General features: G+C 52.7%; 1 long non-coding RNA gene across 1 annotated transcript in view; it reads right to left on the bottom strand.

Moving 5' to 3' along the window:
• Positions 1-8,546: 8,546 nt before the first annotated feature.
• LOC120639018 overlaps positions 8,547-20,015 on the bottom strand; it is a 52,505-nt gene continuing 41,036 nt past the window's right edge. The window contains exon 2 of the long non-coding RNA XR_005661126.1: positions 8,547-8,681. This is a non-coding gene — a long non-coding RNA (uncharacterized LOC120639018). The remainder of the gene's footprint in view (positions 8,682-20,015) is intronic.

The raw sequence follows: 20,015 nt of genomic DNA, 5'->3' as shown, positions 1-20,015 counted from the left end.
CTAAAAATAGTCACAGAATGAAATAACGCAGAATGTCCTCGCCTCTCTCCCGTATCATTGCCATTATTTGGGGGGCCTATTTCTAACTGCCACAGACGGCTTAGGGATCTAGACGGGAGAATCATCTCCGGGTCCTTGAGCACGTTTTGATCTGGGCGGGAATGGTCTCGGCCGATGATGCCGAGCTCAGCCAATCGATGGTACTCACTGAGCGCGCCTTACGCGCGGAGCACTGGGCTAAGACCACGAGAGAGTACAACGAGAGAAGTCATTTCTAACAGCCACGAATGGCTTAGTTGGGGATCTAGATTGGGAGAATCATCTCCGGGTCCTTGAGCACGTTTTGATCGGGGCGGGAATGGTCTCGCCCGATGATGCCAATCTCAGATGGCATTTATCGAGAGCACGCTACAGGCAGAGCACTGTCCTGAAACCATGAGAGAGCGCAATCCAAGGGAGTTGGTGGACACATTCCGCGCCCACAAGGAGCTTACAGACTAGAGGGGGTTGGCAGACCCAGAAAAAACCCCTAATGAAGGCGGGGCCGTCTCTCTTCTACTCTCTGAGAAGTTTGGGAGATTGATTTTCCCACCGGGGCAAGGCCACACTGAAAAACCAGCACCCAGCCCACTGAAAAAAAAAAAAAAAGATACCACCCTTTTAAGCTGGACAGATAAAATGGACTCGACCCAGCGAAAAACCGGCAAGCGCAGAGGGAACGTAATTCGTGAGGCTGCACGGAACAAACGCCCGTGACGGCATCAGTAAAGGAAGCAAAGATTTGAACTCGTGCCACGGTGAACCTACGACACTTTACAAACACGCCCTTCCGAAGGCAGCTTTGAAAAATAATCCATTGACCGTGGAAGCAGTATGGAAAGGCGTGGGCCCAGGGGTCAGAGGACTTGGGTTCTAAACGCGGTGCAGCCGTAGGGCGCAGCGTGGCTCAGTGGAAAGAGCCCGGGCTTGGGAGTCAGAGGTCGTGGGTTCATCCGGAAAATGGGGATTAACCGTGAGCCTCACGGGGGACAGCCTGATGACCCTGTATCTGCCCCAGCGCTTAGAACGGTGCTCTGCACACGGTAAGCGCTTAACAGATACCAACATCATTAATCCCGGCGCCGCCGCTTGTCAGCTGTGTGACCTTGGGCAAGTCGCTTCACGTCTCTGGGCCTCAGTTCCCCCGTCTGTAAAATGGGGATGACGACTGTGAGCCTCCTGTTGGACAGGCCGATGACCTCGTATCTACCCAGCGCTTAGAACAGTGCTTGGCACATAGTAAGCGCTTAACAAATACCAAATCGTTACTATCATTAGTCGGCCGTGTGATCTTAACTTCTCCGTTGCTCGGTTGGAGAAGCAGCGCGGCTTAGTGGAAAGAGCGCGGGCTCGGGAGTCAGAGGCCGTGGGTTCCAATCCCGCCTCCGTCACCTGGGTGACGTTGAGCGAGTCGCTTCACTTCTCCGGGCCTCAGTCGCCTCATCTGTAAAATGGGGCTGAAGCTTGGGAGCCCCACGTGGGACAACCTGATTACCTTCGGAGAAGCAGCGTGGCTCAGTGGAAAGAGCCCGGGCTCCGGAGTCAGAGGTCATCGGTTCGAATCCCGGCTCTGCCGCTTGTCAGCTGTGTGACCGTGGGCGAGTCGCTTCACTTCTCCGGGCCTCAGTCGCCTCATCTGTAAAATGGGGATGAAGACCGTGAGCCCCACGTGGGACGACCCGATTCCCCCGTGTCTCCCCCAGCGCTTAGAACGGCGCTCGGCACACAGTGAGCGCTTAACAGATACCGACATTATCATTATTATTACTACCCCGGCGCTGAGAAGAGAATAGAGGAATTTGGCCATGAACGAGCCGAGGTTCCAGAGGCCACAGTGGGTAAATGGAAGGGAGGATGATAGGTGATGATGCGTCGGATTACATTTGGATTGAGGTCGGCAAAGGAGACATAAGAGTCGCACAGTTTGGGTTGGCAGCGAGAGGGAGAAGACAAGGATGTGATAATAACCTTGATGTTTGTTAAGCGCTCACTCTGGGCAGAGCACTGTTCTAAGCCCTGGGGTAGACACAGGGTCATCAGGTCGTCCCACGTGAGGCTCCCAGTTAATCCCCATTTTCCGGATGAGGTATCCGAGGCCCAGAGAAGCGAAGCGACTCGCCCACAGTCCCCCAGCTGCCAAGTGGCAGAGCCGGGAGTCGAGCCCATGACCTCTGACTCCCAAGCCCGGGCTCTTTTCCACGGAGCCACGCTGCGAGTGGTTGGGCCGTGAAGAGTGAGGCGACCTTGTTCGAGGGCGAGGTGGCGCATCTCGGTTGGGCAAATGTTTCCCTAGTGGAAGAAGAAGTAATCTGGGGGGGAAGGGGTCACCCACCCTATAGCAGGGAAGTCCTGGGGAAGGGGAATCGGCGTGGCCGGTTGGAGAGGGCACAGACCCGGTAGTCGGGGGGGCCTGAGTCCCAATCCCGGCTGGGTGACCTCGGGCAGGTCGCTTCACTTCTCTGGGCCTCATCTATAAAACGGGGATCGAGACAGCGAGCCCCACGTGGGCCAGGGACCGCGCCCAACCCAATTAGCTCGTAACCAGCCCGGTGTCTGGCACACAGTAAGAGCTTAACAAATACCATTTAAAAAAAAAAATGGGGCGACAAGAGGAGGCGTCCGCGCTCGAGGCAGACGACTTCCGATGAGAAAGGGGAACGTAAAGTCACGGTGGGGAGATTCATCAGGAGAACTGAAAATGAAGGGGAGCTACCCCACCGAGAGTTCAAAGTTCAAAGGCTACGTCGGAAGGCGAAGCATCGGTCCCTTCCTGGCAAACATCCCGGCTTCCGAGACCCCCCCCCCCCCCGACACCGGGAAACACGAGCGTGGGTAGCAATGCCACTCGGACCCCGGATCCCCGTCGCGCCGCCAAACCGAGGATGAATCTTTGAAGACTCTCTTGTGCGTGTGCGAACGACTAAGGAAGTGGGCTGGGATGATAATACGGGGGCGAAATTAATCACTCTCATCACTCTTCTAGAGCAAAATACAAAGCAACTTCAGCCTACTCAATCACGCGGCGTACGAAGCCAGGTGTTTGGGCCGACCGTCCAGAGGCATTCCCCGGATCGTTCTCACCGCGTTGACTCCTCGCTTCCGAAAATACCCCGCAAGCCTCGCACCCACCTAGAGAATGAACAGCACTAAGGAAACCGCTGATGGCGTTAAAGGAGTGGATGTCACCGTGGATTAATGACAGGATCTTAAGACACGCTAGGCATCAAGATAACACCGCACGGTAGCATGTGGAAGTCTACCGAGGAGTCAAATTGCTTCCACTTTCACACACGGGCCCCATAAATCATGCGGCGTTATTAGATGTTATCCAGCGCTCACCTAAATAGATGCCTAACTCATAACCGTGAACAAATTCTCGCTCTTCTTCGGCTGTTCCACAGGCATTTCTGTTCCGCGTAGTCTTCTCTCTCCCAGGACCAAGTGAGAAAAGACAAAATGGCGCATTTAGCCGTCTTTATCGACGAGGCTGTTGGAGATGAGGTCCTGTCCTTGCAGGGAAGTGTGGTGGGAAAGACTGGCGCGACTAAGAAACCTTTCTACCTTAGATAATAATAGTAATAATAATAATAATAATGTTGGCATTTGTGAAGCGCTCACTATGTGCCGAGCACTGTTCTGAGCGCTGGGGCGGACACGGGGGAATCGGGTTGTCCCGCGTGGGGCACACGGTCCTCATCCCCATTTTACAGATGAGGTCACTGAGGCCCAGAGAAGTGAAGTGACTTGCCCAAAGTCACACGGCTGACAAGTGGCCGGGCCGGGATTCGAACCCATGACCTCTGACTCCCAAGCCCGGGCTCTTTCCACTGAGCCGCGCTGCCTCATACGCATAGTACTTTGCTTCGCTAATGCCAATGACCTGAACCAGGGTCCAATTATTCCATCCGTTTCACAAGAAGCAATACGGCCTAGTAGATAGAGCACGGGTACGGGAGTCGTCGTAGGCGGGGGGTGTCACACCGCTCACTGTTGTATTGTACTTTCCCAAGTGCTCAGTACGGTGCTCTGCACACAGTAAGCGCTCACTGAATGGGAGCAGCGTGGCTCCGTGGGAAGAGCCTGGGCTTGGGAGTCAGAGGTCATGGGTTCGACTCCCAGCTCTGCCACTTGGCAGCCGAGCGACTGTGGGCGAGTCGCTTCGCTTCTCTGGGCCTCAGTGACCTCATCTGGAAAATGGGGATGAACTGGGAGCCTCATGTGGGACGACCTGATTACCCTGTATCTGCCCCAATGCCTAGAACAGCGCTCTACACGTAGTAAGCGCTTAACAAATACCAAATACCAACATTCTTATTATTATGGTTCTGAATTAGAAACATGTTCTGACTCCATCTTCCTGATTCCACACCACGTCCTCAAATATGGCGGCACTGAATACGGTGAACGATCCGGACGTAGTCCGTAGGCCTACGGACCCGTGGCTTAGCTTTGATCAACGTGTCCCGTCCCGGGTTTTCACAGATCGCCATTTCTTTTTCATAACCACGGGCAGTCGCAATGTGGTGTAAATGCACTTCTTGCTTTGTTGCAAGGAGTTCTGTTCATTTGCGAGTCATTTTCATCAAACCACCTGCCGCGTCGTCAGTTTGGATAACCGCCTGACAGACAGGGCCCGGAGAAGAGCCCGTTTGCCGTCGGCGTCGTTAGGCGTTCCAGTGTGGCTGCCGCGACGTCGGCTCGGGGCATCTTACAGCTTGACGTTTGGCCTTCTTGATGGTTTGGAGGCTGCCCTTCCCTACGTTGGTGATACCGATTCCTCGGATTTGGAGCATATTCGCTGATGGTAATAATAATTGCGCTATTTGTTAAGCGCTTACTACGTGCCGGCCACTGTACTAAGCGCTGGGGTGCCTACAAATTGGGTTGGACACGGTCCCCGTCCCACGTGGGGCTCACAGTCTCAATCCCCATTTTACAGATGAGGGACCTGAGGCACAGGGAAGTGACTCGCCTAGCTCACGCAGCAGACAAGTGGGAGAGCCCGGCCTGTCCTCTATCCGCTAACAACAACAATAATAATAATAATAATGTTGGTATCTGTTAAGCGCTTACTACCCGCAGAGCCCCGTTCTAAGCGCTGCGGTAGATACGGGGTCGTCGGGTCGTCCCACTTGAGGCTCACAGTTGATCCCCATTTTACAGATGAGGTAACTGAGGCACAGAGAAGTGGAGCGACTTGCCCACGGTCACACAGCTGCCGAGTGGCAGAGCGGCCATGCCGCTTCATCGATCCATCAGCGTTACACGGCCATGGCGATTCATACGCGGCAGTGTTGCCCAGCTGAAAGGTCACGGGCCTGGGAGGCAGGAGGACCTGGGTTCTAATCCCCACCCTGTCACTTGCCTTTTGTGTGACTTGGGGTGAGTCACTTCACCTTTCCGATCCTCAGTTACCTCATCTGGAAAATCGGGATTAAGACCTCGAGCCCTCTGTGGGACAGGGATTGTGCCCAACCCGATTACTCTGAATCTACCGCAGTGCTTGGTAGAGTGTCTGACACATAGTAAGTGCTTAACATATAACTACCATCATCACCACCATCGTCATTATTATTATTATTTTTATTATCATCATCGATGGTATTTTTTGAGCGCTCACTAAGAGCAGAGCACTGTACTAAGCTCTCGGAAGAGTGCAAGACAATACATTAGGTAGACGTTCCCTGACCACCAGAAGCTTTTTCAAGTCCCACTGATGTATGATAATATAACTGTTTTTGAATGGAACTTTTATTTAAAAAAAAAAAAAACACCTTGTTATGCATTGACAATTTCATTTTCTCTTCATAACGGCCCAGTGAGGTAAGGAGACATAATACTGTCAGCCCCACTTGACGGAAAAAGGCCACTGTTCCTTTGACTTTGATCGCATATAGTATTGGCATTTCATTCATTCAGTAGTATTTATTGAGCGCTTCCTATGTGCAGGGCACTGTACTAAGCGCTTGGAATGTATTGGCAAGGTAATGCTTGGTTCATTCTCTGAGTAGAACCACGCTGCTTCGATTTAGATCACCAGTCCTGGGCAAACCACGGGACTGAAAGTCAGGAGGACCTGAGCTCTACTCCGGCTCCCCTACTTATCCCTACTGTGTCGCCCTGGGCAAGTCACTACTTCTCCGTTCCTCGGCCTCCTCTTCTGTAAAATGATGATAATAATAACGTTGGTATTTGTTAAGCGCTTCCTAGGTGCAGAGCACCGTTCTAAGCGCTGGGGGAGATACGGGCTCATCAGGTTGTCCCACGTGAGGCTCACGGGCTCGATCCCCATTTTACAGATGAGGGGACGGAGGGACAGAGAAGTGAAGTGACCCGCCCACGGTCACCCAGCTGACAAGCGGCGGAGCCGGCATTCGAACCCGTGACCTCTGACTCCCAAGCCCGGGCTCTTTCCAGTGAGCCGCGCTGCTTCTCTGGAGATCGGAGATTGGATTGGAAAACGGAGATTAAGACGGCGAGCTCCACGTGGGTCACGGACCAGGTCCAACCTGATGAGCCTGTACCTACCCTGGCGTTTAGCACGGTGCCTGGCAAATAGTAAGCGCTTAATAAATATCTTAAAGGAAAAAAATTCCTCACGAGGGCTGATTATCTTTTTCCGTACGCCGGCATCGTTATCCGCCCAAGCTTTGAAATCTCCCGTGATGATCAGCTTCGGACTTGACGTCCCGATGCGTCACAGTCCTTCTAGAGTTTTTATTTCTCTTTCTCGCCATATATCGGGTGTATGGGATAGTGCTGGTGGCCAAGCACTTTCGCTTTAAAGCAGCTGGAAGGACATCAGCGAGTCATTTAAACCTCCGCACCGATTCCGCAGACCAGAGCTAAGGCTATCTGAGAGAAAATCAAACACCCGAATGATCTCACACAAAACAGAAAGCGACTTTCCAAAAGCCGTTAGACCGCGAGACCGTCGTGGCCGTTTTATTAGAGATTAATAATGTTAATAACCTTGGTATTTTTTAAGCGCTCACGCTGTGCGGAGCACCGTTCTAAGCGCTGGGGTAGACGCAGGGGAATCGGGTCGTCCCACGTGGGGCTCACGGTCTGAATCCCCATTTTACAGGTGAGGTCACTGAGGCCCGGAGAAGTGACGTGACTCGCCCACGGTCCCACGGCTGACAAGTGGCAGAGCAGGGATTCGAACCCATGACCTCTGTCTCCAAAGCCCGGGCTCCTTCCACTGAGCCACGCTGGATTGTCTCCATCTGATGCCGAATCCTGCTTCCCAAGTGCTTAGTTCAGTGCTCTGCACCCATTAAGCGCTCAATAAATACGACTGAATGAACGAGAAGCAGCATGGCCTGGAGGGAACCCCGGTCCGGGAGTCAGGAGGACCTGGGTTCTAATCCCAGCTCCCCCATTTGTCTGCTGTGTGACCTGGGGGAAGTCACTCCTCTTGTCTGTGCCTCAGTTTCCTCCTCTGTAAACGATGAACCCGACGGGGGATAGGGACTAGGTCCAACCTGATCGTCACGCATCTACTCCAGCAGCTAGTACGGTGCCCGGTACATAGTAAGCACTTCACAAATACTATAAAAAATGGACTTGCCTCTCTGGCCCGCCTTTTATCAGCTAGTTTCGCTCTACGCGGATTCCATATCCAGCTGAAGACTTCGTAAAACCGCTCTGAAAGCGAGTGGGAGGAATCAGTACAGCACCTCCGTACGTACGCGTGATGTCCGTCGCCTCCTGTGAACGCCGAACTCACCGCGGGCGGGGAACGTGTCTACCAACCCCCTCGTCCCGTATCTTCCGAGCGTTTAGTACAGTGTGCTGCACATAGTTTGCATTCAGCAGATTCCTTTGATTGATTTTTTTGATACTTACCCAGACACTTAACATAGTGCGCTGCGCCCCGGAAGCACGTAATTCATCCCACTGACTGAGAAACCGAGACCCTTTCCGGACTGCATTTCGTGTCTCCCGGAGCTCTTGAAGCTCCCCTCCGATCCGTTTCAAACGTACGGGCCGTCCATATCGCTTAAATTAAAACGACCTGCGTGGCTTAATCGCATTAACACATTTTTACAGTGACATTTTGCAGTGGGACTGAAATCGCGCAGCCCAGGAAAATAAAGATAAACGATCAAATACATCTCTGTAACTGCTTAATTAACTGTTGCCTAACCACCCTGCCCCGTAATTTATCTGAAATTACGGATAAGTTAAATAGTAATTACAGTATCGTTGGAATAAAACGTACCAGCACCCTATGCAGTCCATTCGATTCGGGACCCGACAGATGCGAGACTCTCCGGTCTCCCCACCTCGTCGCTCGCATCCTTCCTATCGTCACCTTACGGAATATACCTTTCTTCCTAACGCGACATCTTAAATCCGTCGCTTTCTGCATCGTGCCAGGGCCTCTCACTGCACACCTCAAATAAACTCACCCGGGCAAACACGGCAGGTGCTGACGCAGCAACTAGTAAGAATTTCTCAAATAGATATAGAAAGGGGGGAAAGAATAACAGGTCAGCTGATTAGAGATCTCGGAAATTTATTACCGCTCGACATTAGGGTTCAGGATGTCAGCCGGGGGCTACGAATGGGCCGTCTTCCTTTTAAAGGAGCCAGGATCCGCACGCCGGAGAGATCGCCTCTGTTTCCTTCAGCGCCTAGCAACGTGAAAACAGGTCGGATTTGGCTTCCGAACGCAACCCAACCCCAAAAGCGCCCACTGTCCAGATCTCCCCCTGGGGAGTCTGCTTCCAAACGGGAAAGAATTCAGCAGCGACCTGCGTTGGCACCACACGAAACCGCTGCGAGACGATCACTTAAGCTTTTGTTTTGGTTCCAACCCGTGGTTTTTTTTCAACAAGTGTAATTAAAAGCTGCATTAATGCCACCGATTATGGCCTCCGAGGGACCCAAAACCCCACGTTACCGTGTGATGGAACACAACAGTGCCACAAACATCCATTTACTATTATAATACTCATTAATCCTGCCAAATAGAACTCATTACAAGACTTCAAGGAAATCATCTCATAGGCAAACACGGCACAGAACCTATCTGTCACCGCATTCCTCCCGGCACAAGTTGCGGGCTTGGAAATTGGTCAGCGTAACTAATTTATGAAGCCGCAAACGCTGCATTTCATCTCTTATTCAAGCTAAGACCTTTAGGAGGAAGTTCAGGACCTAAGTTATTTCAGAATCGCTTGCTCGGCATCAAGCTTTCCAAAATAAGCAGTTTCTCCTAAAGACGGCAACCTGTTCCCACAGCGTTACCTAGTTCTCTCAACCCCAAATCACCCTGACCTCTCCTAGCCCCCGGGAGTTTAATGCGAACTATATATTCTTTCTCCTTTTCTCTGACCGCTTATCACTCGGATGAGAGGAGACCAACACCTCGTTCGTCCCGAAAGGAACGCCCCAAGGTTCCAGCAGGTTCTGAAAGAATTCCCACCCAGCCTCTGAAACAACGAGAAGCGGCGAGTCCTGGGAGTCAGAGGCCCTGGGTTCTAATCCTGGCTCTGCCACTCTTCTAGAGGGGGAGAGGGACATTCAAATGCGTAGTTACGATAATAGCATCCGTTAAGCGTTTACTACACGCCAAGCAGTGGATTAAGTGCTGGGGTGGATACCAGCAAATCGGGTTGGACGCAGTCCCTGTCCTATTGTAGGGCTCACGGTCTCATTGCACAGATAACTGAGGCCCGGAGAAGTGAAGTGACTTGTCCAAGGCCACTCAGCCAAGTGGCAGAGCCCGGATCAGAACCCATGACCTTCTGACTCCCAGACCCAAGCCCCATCCACTCCATCACGCTCACGGCTATAGGTACACAGGTGCTGTGGGACTAAGGGTGGGGCGAATACCCACTGTTGGGTAGGTAGGGCCTGTCTCTGTTGCCGAACTGTACTTTTCAATCCCTCAGTACAGCGCTCTGCCCGCAGTTGAGCGCTCAACAAATATGAATGAACGAACGAATAAACGAAGAAAGGCCGCAAATCCACGCGCAGGTACAGACGCAAGGAATCAAGAATCAGAAATCTGTGATGGCCTGGTGCCCCGTTCCCAGCCAGGGAGGAGGAACAGAGGGATGAGGACGGGGTGGCAGAGGGAGAGGAAAGAGCAGTGCACACAAACACGCACACATGCACACAAACACACACACAGATCAATCAGCGGTATTTATTGAGCGCTTGCGATGAGCAGAGCACTGTACGAAGCCCCTGGGAGAGTACGACCCGACAGAATCAGTGGACCCGTTCCCGTCCTCTGTCCGTAACCGGCGAAGTCTCATCCGACCCTCTGCTGGCTTTAAAGGAGTCCCTCCTGTTGGTGAAGGAAACGAAGGATGAGGCCGCTTTGTTTTGATGAAGGATAGTTTGATTTTGCCTCTGTAGCAGCCTCCACCTCACCCTTAGACGTGCTAAAGGAGCGTCCTGAGGTCTCTTCCTTTGCCGTCCAAATGTTTTTTACAGTGTCTCTCCCCTTTCCCCCAGGAGCTCTGAAAATAGCAGAACCCAGATAAAGTGACTTTCACACTAAATCCCACCGAGTCCCCCACCCCCCGAAGAAGCAGGGAAGGAAGGAGCGCCAGGAGCAGAGAGGCGGAAAACGAAAGAGCGCATCGACCGCGACCGCAAACCGCAGGCGGTCCCGATGAACAACCCGCACTCTTTCCACCCAAGGTCGCGGGGATTCACCGCTGCCCCATCAGGGATAAATTAGGGACGTCAAAAGCTCACTGAGATGTTCTTCGCAAGGACTTTACCTAGAATCCCGCACACCTGCTGCCTGGAGGCCGCCGGAGGGAAAGCTTAGTTCAAACCGCCCCGCAAATTGGACTGCGGGAAAGGGGTGTCCTGGGGTGGGTTTAGTGACTTAGTCGCCGTGTGTTTTTCTGCCTGGGACACACGTGCCGCTGTCTATCATCATAACATCGTCCCCCCCCCCCCCCGCCCCCCCAGACTGTAAGCTCGCTGTGGGCCTGAGAAGACTACTCTCCCTTGGCATAGATTTCACAAAGTTTGGGATATCAAGAAGCAAAGGTTTATCCATCTGTTGCCACAATAGGGAAAGAGGCATTTATCCCCGCGTGGATATTTTTAATCCAACTAAAGAGCCGGAACAGGATCGTTCCCTCAATATTCAATCAGATTTACTGAGTACTTGAGTGCAGAGCACTGTACTAAGCACTTGGGAGAATGCAACACAACGATAAACAGATACATTCCCCGCCGGCAATGAGCTTACCGTCTAGAGGGAGAGACAGACAGCGATATAGCAGCAGGAGCTTTGCAAACAAACGAAGGGCAGCCCTGCTGTTAGTCTAATAGAAAGAGGATCGTGCCGGGAATCAGAAGACCTGGGTTCTAATCCTCGTCCTGTCTTCTGGTGCCATGTCATCAGGGGTGAGGTTTTCTCTTGCCTACGCTCTTCCGTGAGGTGACCGGCGGGAGTCCTGAAAAATAGCTACCCACCGTGAATGGCAAAGACCACAACGATGACAACGGCGTTCTGGGTTGGAATCAGAACAGTAATAATAACTGTGCTATTTATTGAGCACTTACTATATGCCAAATAATTTATTAAGCACTGGGGCAGATATAAGGTCACCGTGTTCGACACGGTGTCTGCCCCACCTAGGGCCCACGGTCTTGATCCCCATTTTCCGGAGGAGGTAACCGAAGGCCAGAGATGTGAGAGACCTTGCCCGCAGCAGACGGGCGGAGGAGCTGGGATTAGAACCCAGGCCCTTCTGACACCCGGGTCTGTGCTCTATCCACTAAACCACACGCGCAGCACAACATCAGCTCTTTGAGATGTCGGTAGGTCTCGTCCCTTCCCCCCCCCCCCACGAGATACGTACACATCTATAGATTATAAATTATTTATCCCTTTTAATGTCTGCTTTCCCCTGTAGACTGTAAACTTACTGTGGGCAGGGAATGTGTGACCCAACTCTGTTACATTGTATTCTCCCAAGCGCTTAGTACAGTTCTCTGCAATTAGTAAAGGCTCAGTAAACACGATTGATTGATTGAGGCCTAGGGGAAGAGTTACTATTCCTTCATAAATTGACTCTATTTATCGCCATCGTCCTCGTCCGTCCGTCTCCCCCGATTAGACCGTAAGCCCGTCAAAGGGCAGGGGCCGTCTCTATCTGTTGCCCACTTGTTCATTCCGAGCGCTTAGTACGGTGCTCTGCACATAGTAAGCGCTCAATAAATACTATTGAATGAATGAATGAATAAATTCTGAACAAGACCAGTCAATTTGAGGAATCCAGACTACCACCAAACTTCTGAAAGAGTTGGATCTTTATATTGAAGATTGACTTTTTAGTGATACGTTTACCTTTCGCTACAGTTGGAAATTTTCTACAGCGCGACCTCTGTGCAATTTCTGATTTCAAACAGAGACATTATGCAGGCAAGTGGGGGAAATGGAAAAAAGGAGCTTCAGAAAAAAAGTGAAATTAAACTATTTTCCCCTTTAATAATAATAATAATAATAATAATAACGTCGGTATTTGTTAAGCGCTTACTATGTGCAGAGGACTATTCTAGGCACTGGGGGAGATACAGGGTCATCGGGTCGTCCCACGTGAGGCTCACGGTCTTCATCCCCATTTTACAGATGAGGTCACTGAGGCCCAGAGAAGTGAAGTGACTCGCCCACGGTCACCCAGCTGACGAGCGGCAGAGCCCGGGAGCCGAACCCATGACCTCTGACTCCGAAGCCCGGGCTCTTTCCGCTGAGCCACGCTGCTCTAACTTAGCCCGAATTGATGTTTTTAAGGGTCGAGCATTCGTCCCTTGACCTATTTACTTTTTTAACCACCAAATATTTCCAAAGGAATTTTTCAGCCGGCGTTGTTCCTCCAACCAACAGGTACGAGGCTTAGTCTATTCCCAGGGAGCATCTGAGTTCCACTCTTCTACATAAAAGGTTGATGTGAATGTAATCTCATTCGTCACGACTTTAACCTGGTTCAAACAAACGTGGGCGTCGCCCCGAGATCTTAGTTAATAATAATGTTGGTATCCGTTAAGCGCTTACTATGTGCAGAGCACGGTTCTAAGCGCTGGGGGAGATCCAGGGTCATCGGGTCGTCCCACGTGAGGCTCACAGTCTTCGCCCCCATTTTACAGATGAGGGAACTGAGGCCCACAGAAGTGACTCGCCCACGGTCGCCCAGCTGCCGAGCGGCAGAGCGGGGATTCGAACCCACGACCTCCGGCTCCCAAGCCCGGGCTCTTTCCACCGAGCCACGCTGCCTCGCAGTTCACGCCGTCCCTTAGCAGAGCCGGAATAGGCTACACCGAACTTTTCTCAGGTATGGGACTCCAGTTCTCCAGCTCGTCCACTTAGGTCAGCCAGCTGATAATGTGGGTATCTGTTAAGCGCTTACCACGTGCAGAGCACCGTTCTAAGCGCTGGGGGAGACACTGGGTAGGCGGATTGTCCCTCGTGGGGCTCACGGTTTTAATCCCCCTTTGACAGATGAGGTCCCCGAGGCCCAGAGGAGTCAAGTGGCTTGGCCAAAGTCACACGGCTGACAAGCGGCGGAGCCGGCATTCGAACCCATGACTTCTGACTCCCAAGCCCGGGCTCTTTCCACTGAGCCCCGCGGCCGTTCCTTTCGTCGGACACCGTCCCGTTGCTCCCAAGACACGAAAGAAACGCTTGCGCCACAAGGAGGCCGCCTCTCCAGTGGGTTTCCGGCAACGTTAACCGCTTTAATAACCGAGTGGGGACATCGGTTTTCCCACGGCAGAATGTGAAACAACCAAGGGAGAGCCCGCTCTCTGAAGCTGGATCTAAGAAAACACAGTGCCGTGAGGGGAAAAAAAAAACCCAAAACGGGCTATTTCGGAAGTGCTTCCTACGTGCCAAGCACTGTTCTAAGCACTGGGAGAGACGCAGGCTAATCAGGTTGGCTTACGGGCCACGTGGATTGTTGATTGTTGGATTGACACGAGCCACATATGATATGATGGATATGATATGATACGTTGGATTGATCTGAGCCACATGGATTGTTGGATTGTGAGCCACGTGGGGCTCACGGCATTAATCCCCATTTTATTCATTCGTCCATTCATTAGCATTTACTGAGCGCCTGCTATGTGCAGAGCACCGTGCTGAGCGCTTGGAACGGACAAGGCGGCAACAGAGAGAGACGGTCCCTGCCCACCGACGGGCTCACGGTCTAATCGGGGGAGACGGACGGACGAGAACAATAGCACTAAACACAACAGCAGTAAATGGTCATTCATTAATAATAATAATGTCGGCATCTGCTAAGCGCTCGCTGTGTGCCGAGCACCGTTGTGAGCGCCGGGGGAGACCCGGGGGAATCAGGATGTCCCACGTGGGGCTCCCAGTCTTCGTCCCCATTTTACAGATGAGGTCACTGAGGCCCAGAGAAGTGAAGTGACTCCCCCACGGTCACACAGCTGACAGGGGGCAGAGCTGGCATTCGAACTCATGACCTCTGACTCCAAAGCCCACGCTCCTTTTACTGAGCCACGCCGCTTCCATTGATTGGGCGCTCACTATGCGCGGAGCACCGTACTAAGCACTTGGAACGGACAAATCGGCAACAGGTAGAGACGGTCCCTGCCCTTCGACGGGCGCGCGGTCTAATCGGGGGAGATACAGAATCAAGGGGATGTACGTCTCTAACAAAATGAATAGGGTAATAAAAATACATGCAAATAAGGTAACCGAGACACAAAGAAGTTAAACTGTGACTTGTCCAAGGTCACGCAGCTGACAAGTGGCGGGTAGGGCTTGTCTCTATCTGTTGCCAGGCTGTACTTTCCAAGCGCTTAGTACGGGGCTCTGCACACAGCAAGCGCTCCGTAAATACGATGAGTGAATGAATGAGCTGGGATGAGAACCCAGGTCCTTCCGAGTCCCGTGCCTGTGCTCGATCCACTAGGCCAATTGAAACATACTAGGGAAGCAGCGTGGCTCAGCGGAAAGAGCCCGGGCTTGGGAGTCGGAGGTCATGGGTTCGAATCCCGCCTCCGGCCCCTGGCCAGCTGTGTGACTGTGGGCAAGTCACTTCACTTCTCTGGGCCTCAGTTCTCTCATCTGGAAAACGGGGATAGAAGACCGAGCCTCACGGGGGACAACCTGATGACCCTGCATCTCCCCTGGCGCTCCGAACAGTGCTCCGCGCATAGTAAGCGCTTAACCAATACCAACATTTTAGAGAAGCAGCGTGGCTCAGTGGAAAGAGCCCGGGCTTGGGAGTCGGAGGTCATGGGTTCGAATCCCGGCTCCGCCGCCTGGCAGCTGTGTGACTGCGGGCGAGTCACTTCACTTCTCTGGGCCTCAGTTCCCTCATCGGTAAAATGGGGATGAAGACCGTGAGCCCCACGTGGGACGACCCGATCCCCCCGCGTCTCCCCCAGCGCTTAGAACAGTGCTCTGCACCTAGTGAGCGCTTAACAGATACCGACATTATTATTATTATTACTATTATATGACCCGTAGGTAGACCTGTAGCACGAAGAATCATCACGTGTACTAAGTGCTACGCGCTATTCATTAGGATTGATGTGACGCTACTGACTTGGCCTGGAGTCCGGATTTTTTTTAACGGTATCTTTAAGCACTTACTAGATGCCAGGCACCGTACTAAGCGCTGCAACAGATACAGGATAACGCGGCTGGACACGGTCCCTATCCCGCATGGGGCTCACGACCTTCCGCCCCATTTTCCAGATGAGGGAACTGAGGCCCAGAGAACTGAAGCGACCTGCCCGAGGCCACACAGCACTCGACTAGCAGAGCCGGGATTCGAACCCAGATCCTTCGGACTCCTAGGCCCCTGCTCTATCCACCGCTCCGGGCCGATTCTCAAAGTTTCAGGGAAATGAGAGGATCTCGGCTCCTGGAAGCGTCGAAAGGCCCCCTGCTCATTCTGAACGCGGGACTGAAACGTAACGGAAGTATAGATCTGCTCATCTGAATGAATGAAACGTATATACTGGAGTTGTAAGTAACTGGGGCCAGATATCGATCCGCGAGAATATAACAAACTGTACGATCTATAAGACCATAATCTTGCTATTAATCCGCCTTTCGGCTCATAATCTCGTACGCGTCCAAACGCTAAACCGATCAAACCGTAAGAGGCGTCCAATTGAACCGAAATTATTGAAATGGCTTGCGCATTAAAGCCCGGCAATTACGAAAGGAAGGATGACACTTGGTGCTTTGCAGTTCACAGCCTCGGACGCTGGGAATAGGAGGAAGGGGTGAATACCGGTTGCACTCCCTGTATCGATCTCGGTCGTCCCATAAGGAATACAGCGTGGCTCAGTGGAAAGAGCACGGGCTTTGGAGTCAGGGCTCGTGAGTTCGAATCCCAGCTCTGCCACTCGTCGGCTGGGTGACCGTGGGCGAGTCACTTCACTTCTCTGGGCCTCAGTTCCCTCATCTGTAAAATGGGGATGAAGACCGGGAGCCCCACGTGGGACGACCCGATTCCTCTGTGTCTACCCCGGCGCTTAGAACGGTGCTCGGCACATAGTGAGCGCTTAACAAATACCAACATCATTATTATTATTATTATTATTATTATTAATACCTTGGCTTGGTCGGAGTTGGGCAGAAGGAAGCGAACCCATCTGGAATCCCGACCTCTTCTGTGGCTATCAGAAATCCGTTTCAATCGATCGTACTTATTGGGCCCTTACGGCACGCGGGACACTGTACTAAAGCGCTTGGGAGAGTACAGCGCGACAATATAACAGACGCATTCCCCGCCCACGGTGAGCTTAGAGTCGAAAGGGAGTTTACGGTCTAGAAGGAGCTTATAATAATAATACCGATGGCACCCGTTAAGCGCTTGCTATGCGCCGAGCGCTGTTCTAAGCGCTGGGGGAGATATAAGGTAGTCGGGTTGGCCCACGTGGGGCTCACGGTCTCAATCCCCATTTTACAGACGAGGTAACTGAGGCCCGGAGAAGTCAAGTGACTTGCCCCAAGTAGAGCCGGGATCAGAACCCCAGTTCTCCTCCCTCCACCTGTTTCTCAGCCCATCCAGTCACTTGTTTTATAAATGCTCTGTTGGGTTTCGGCAGATACAGAGGAGCTGAGACTGCGAAGCGGCACGGCCTAGGGGAGAGTGCACGGCTCTGGAAGTCAGAGGACGTGAGTTCTAATCCCTGCTCTGCCACCTGTCCGCTGTGAAGCCTTGGGCAAATCACTTCACTTCTCTATGCCTCAGTTCCCGCATCTGTAAAATGGGGACTAAGACTGTGAGTCCCCTATGGGACAGGGGCTGTGTCCGACCTGATCATCCGGCATCCGGCCCAGTGTTTAGCGTGGGGCCCGGCGCATAGTATAATAATAATAGTGGTTTCTGTTTAATGTTTATTACGTGCCGGGCACTGTAATAATCAACGTAATAACGTTGGTATTTGCTGAGCGCTTACTACGCGCAGAGCACTGTTCTAAGCGCCGGGGGAGACACAGGGAAATCGGGTTGGGCTCACAGTCTTCACCCCCATTTTACCCATGAGGTAACTGAGGCCCAGAGAAGTGAAGTGACTCGCCCACAGTCACCCAGCTGACAAGTGGCAGAGCTGGGAGTCGAACTCATGACCTCTGACTCCAAAGCCCGGGCTCTTTCCACGGAGCCCCCCGCCCCCCCCCCCGCTGCTTCTCTAACTGCTGAGGTGATCTGGCCGGACACAGTCCCTGTCCCTCACGGGGCCCACAGCCAAAGTATCAGGGAGGAGGACTGAATCCCCATTTCCACCGACGAGGCGACCGAGGCCCGGAGAAGTGAAGTGACTAGCCCGAGGTCCCGCAGCAGACGAGAGGCCAAGCCAGGATTAGAACACAGGGCCTCTGACTCCCAAACCCCGACCCTAGGCTTCTGGGAGAGACTAGCAAATACCGAGAGCCAAGAAAGGACTCCTCATCCCCCTACCCACTGAACCCCTAGGATTGGGCTTGTTTTTTCCCAGTTGCATTGGGTGGGTCTGTTTTGTGACAGATTCAGATATAATAGCAGAGGGAATTAAGGGGGAGACATGACAGAAGCGGATCGGTCTGGCGATATCTCATCAGGGCAACGAGCGGAGGGAGCCGAGTGTTATCCTGGCCTCGTGCCTGGAATATTAAAGCGCGGCAACGTGAAAGACTCGAGAATGGGGTGGAGAGGTGGGGGACACGGGGGGGCATTTATGGGTAAAGAGAAGTCGGCCAAGAACATCTAGATGTGAAATTTGCTTAAAAGCATCTACGACGATCAGACGCTCATTTTAGGGCACCTTGTGCTCGCCTCTCCGGGGGTGCTCAATAAACCCTGGGATGCGAATACTATTAATAGTAGCAGCACTGTTACTACTAATAATTCTAGTACTTGGTGAGCACTGTTCTAAGCACCGGGCTAGATACGGGGTCAGCAGGTTGGACACGGCCCCTGCCCCGTAGGGGCCGCGCGCTCTTCAGCCATTCGTTCGTTCGATCGTATTTACGGAGCGCTTACTGCGGGCAGAGCACTGAGCGTTTGGAAAGCACAACAGAGAGAGACGATCCCCGCCCACGACAGGTTACAGTCTAGGAGGGGGGAGACAGACAGGAAAACCAATGAACAGCCATCAACAGAATTAATCTAAATAGAGTCGTAGCTACGTACGTAGATACACAAGTGCTGCGGGGCGGGGAAGGGGGTTGAGCAGAGGGAGCGAGTCGGGGCGTCGCGGGGGGGCAGCTGAGGAAAAGGGGGGCTCGGTCTGGGTAGGCCCTTGGGAGGAGGTGAGACTCGAGTAGGATTTTGAAGGGGGAATTGGGATTGTTTGGCGGATTTGTGGAGGGAGGGCATTCCCGGCCAGAGCGGGGACGTGGGCCGGCGGTCGACGGCGGGACAGTTGAGAAGGAGGCGCCGCGAGGAGGTGAGCGGCAGAGGAGCGGAGTGTGTGGGCCGGGCTGTAGAAGGAGAGAAGGGGGCAAGGTGACGGACAGCTCTGAAGCCAAGAGTGAGGAGGTCTTGCTTGATACGAAGGTCGACAGGCGACCACCGGAGCTCTTTGAGGAGGGCCCAGAACGGTTCTGCAGAACGATAATCCGGGCAGCAGAGCGAGGCGTACGCCGAAGTGGGGAGAGACAGGAGGTCGGAGGCCAGAAGGGATGCTGATGCAGTATGCGTTCTCACACGCTCCAGACCATAAGATTGAATTGTATTCTTCTATTGTACTCTCCCAAGTGCTCAGTACAGTGCTCTGCGCACAGTAAGAGCTCAATAAATGCGATCGGATGAATTAAGGGCTTAACGGACTCCACCGGTCGACCGGTTCGTCACCACGGTTCCCTCCGCTAGGGAGGGGAGGCTTCTCCGTGCTTATTTAGTTGAGAACGATTCATTTATCCTCCTGTCATTTTAATTCATATCAACTTTCACTCTCTTTTAGCTACTGTACATTTATCTATTTTTATCCATTTCTCTCCCCAGTAGACTGCAAGTCCTCGCGGGCGAGGATTGTTTGTTTTACCGCCATTTAACTCTGCAGAAGGGTTACCACAGTGTCCCGCCTGCAGTAGAGACTCGGTAGATACTTCGACCTAGGTTCTAATCTTGTCTGCTTTGCAACCTTGGGCAAGTCACTTCAGTACTCTGGGCCTCAGTTCTCTCAGTCTGGTATTTGTTAAGCGCTTACTATGTGCAGAGCACCGTTCTAAGCGCCGGGGTAGCTACAGGGTCATCAGGTCGTCCCACGTGAGGCTCACGGTTAATCCCCGTTTTACAGATGAGGTAACTGAGGCCCAGAGAAGTGAAGTGACTCGCCCACGGTCACACAGCTGACGAGCGGCAGAGCCGGGAGTCGAACCCGTGACCTCCGACTCCGAAGCCCGGGCTCTTTCCGCTGAGCCACGTTGCTTCGGGCCAATAATTATGCCGATGATCGGGGTATTTGTTAAGCAGTACTAAGTACCAAGCACTGTGCTGAACACTGGGGTAGATACTGTA

The sequence above is a fragment of the Ornithorhynchus anatinus genome, chromosome 19 (genome assembly GCF_004115215.2).
Source record: "Ornithorhynchus anatinus isolate Pmale09 chromosome 19, mOrnAna1.pri.v4, whole genome shotgun sequence".
Classification (NCBI taxonomy): Eukaryota; Metazoa; Chordata; class Mammalia; order Monotremata; family Ornithorhynchidae; genus Ornithorhynchus; species Ornithorhynchus anatinus.
Note: the sequence above shows the minus strand (reverse complement) of the source record. Positions and strands in the feature narration are given on the sequence as shown.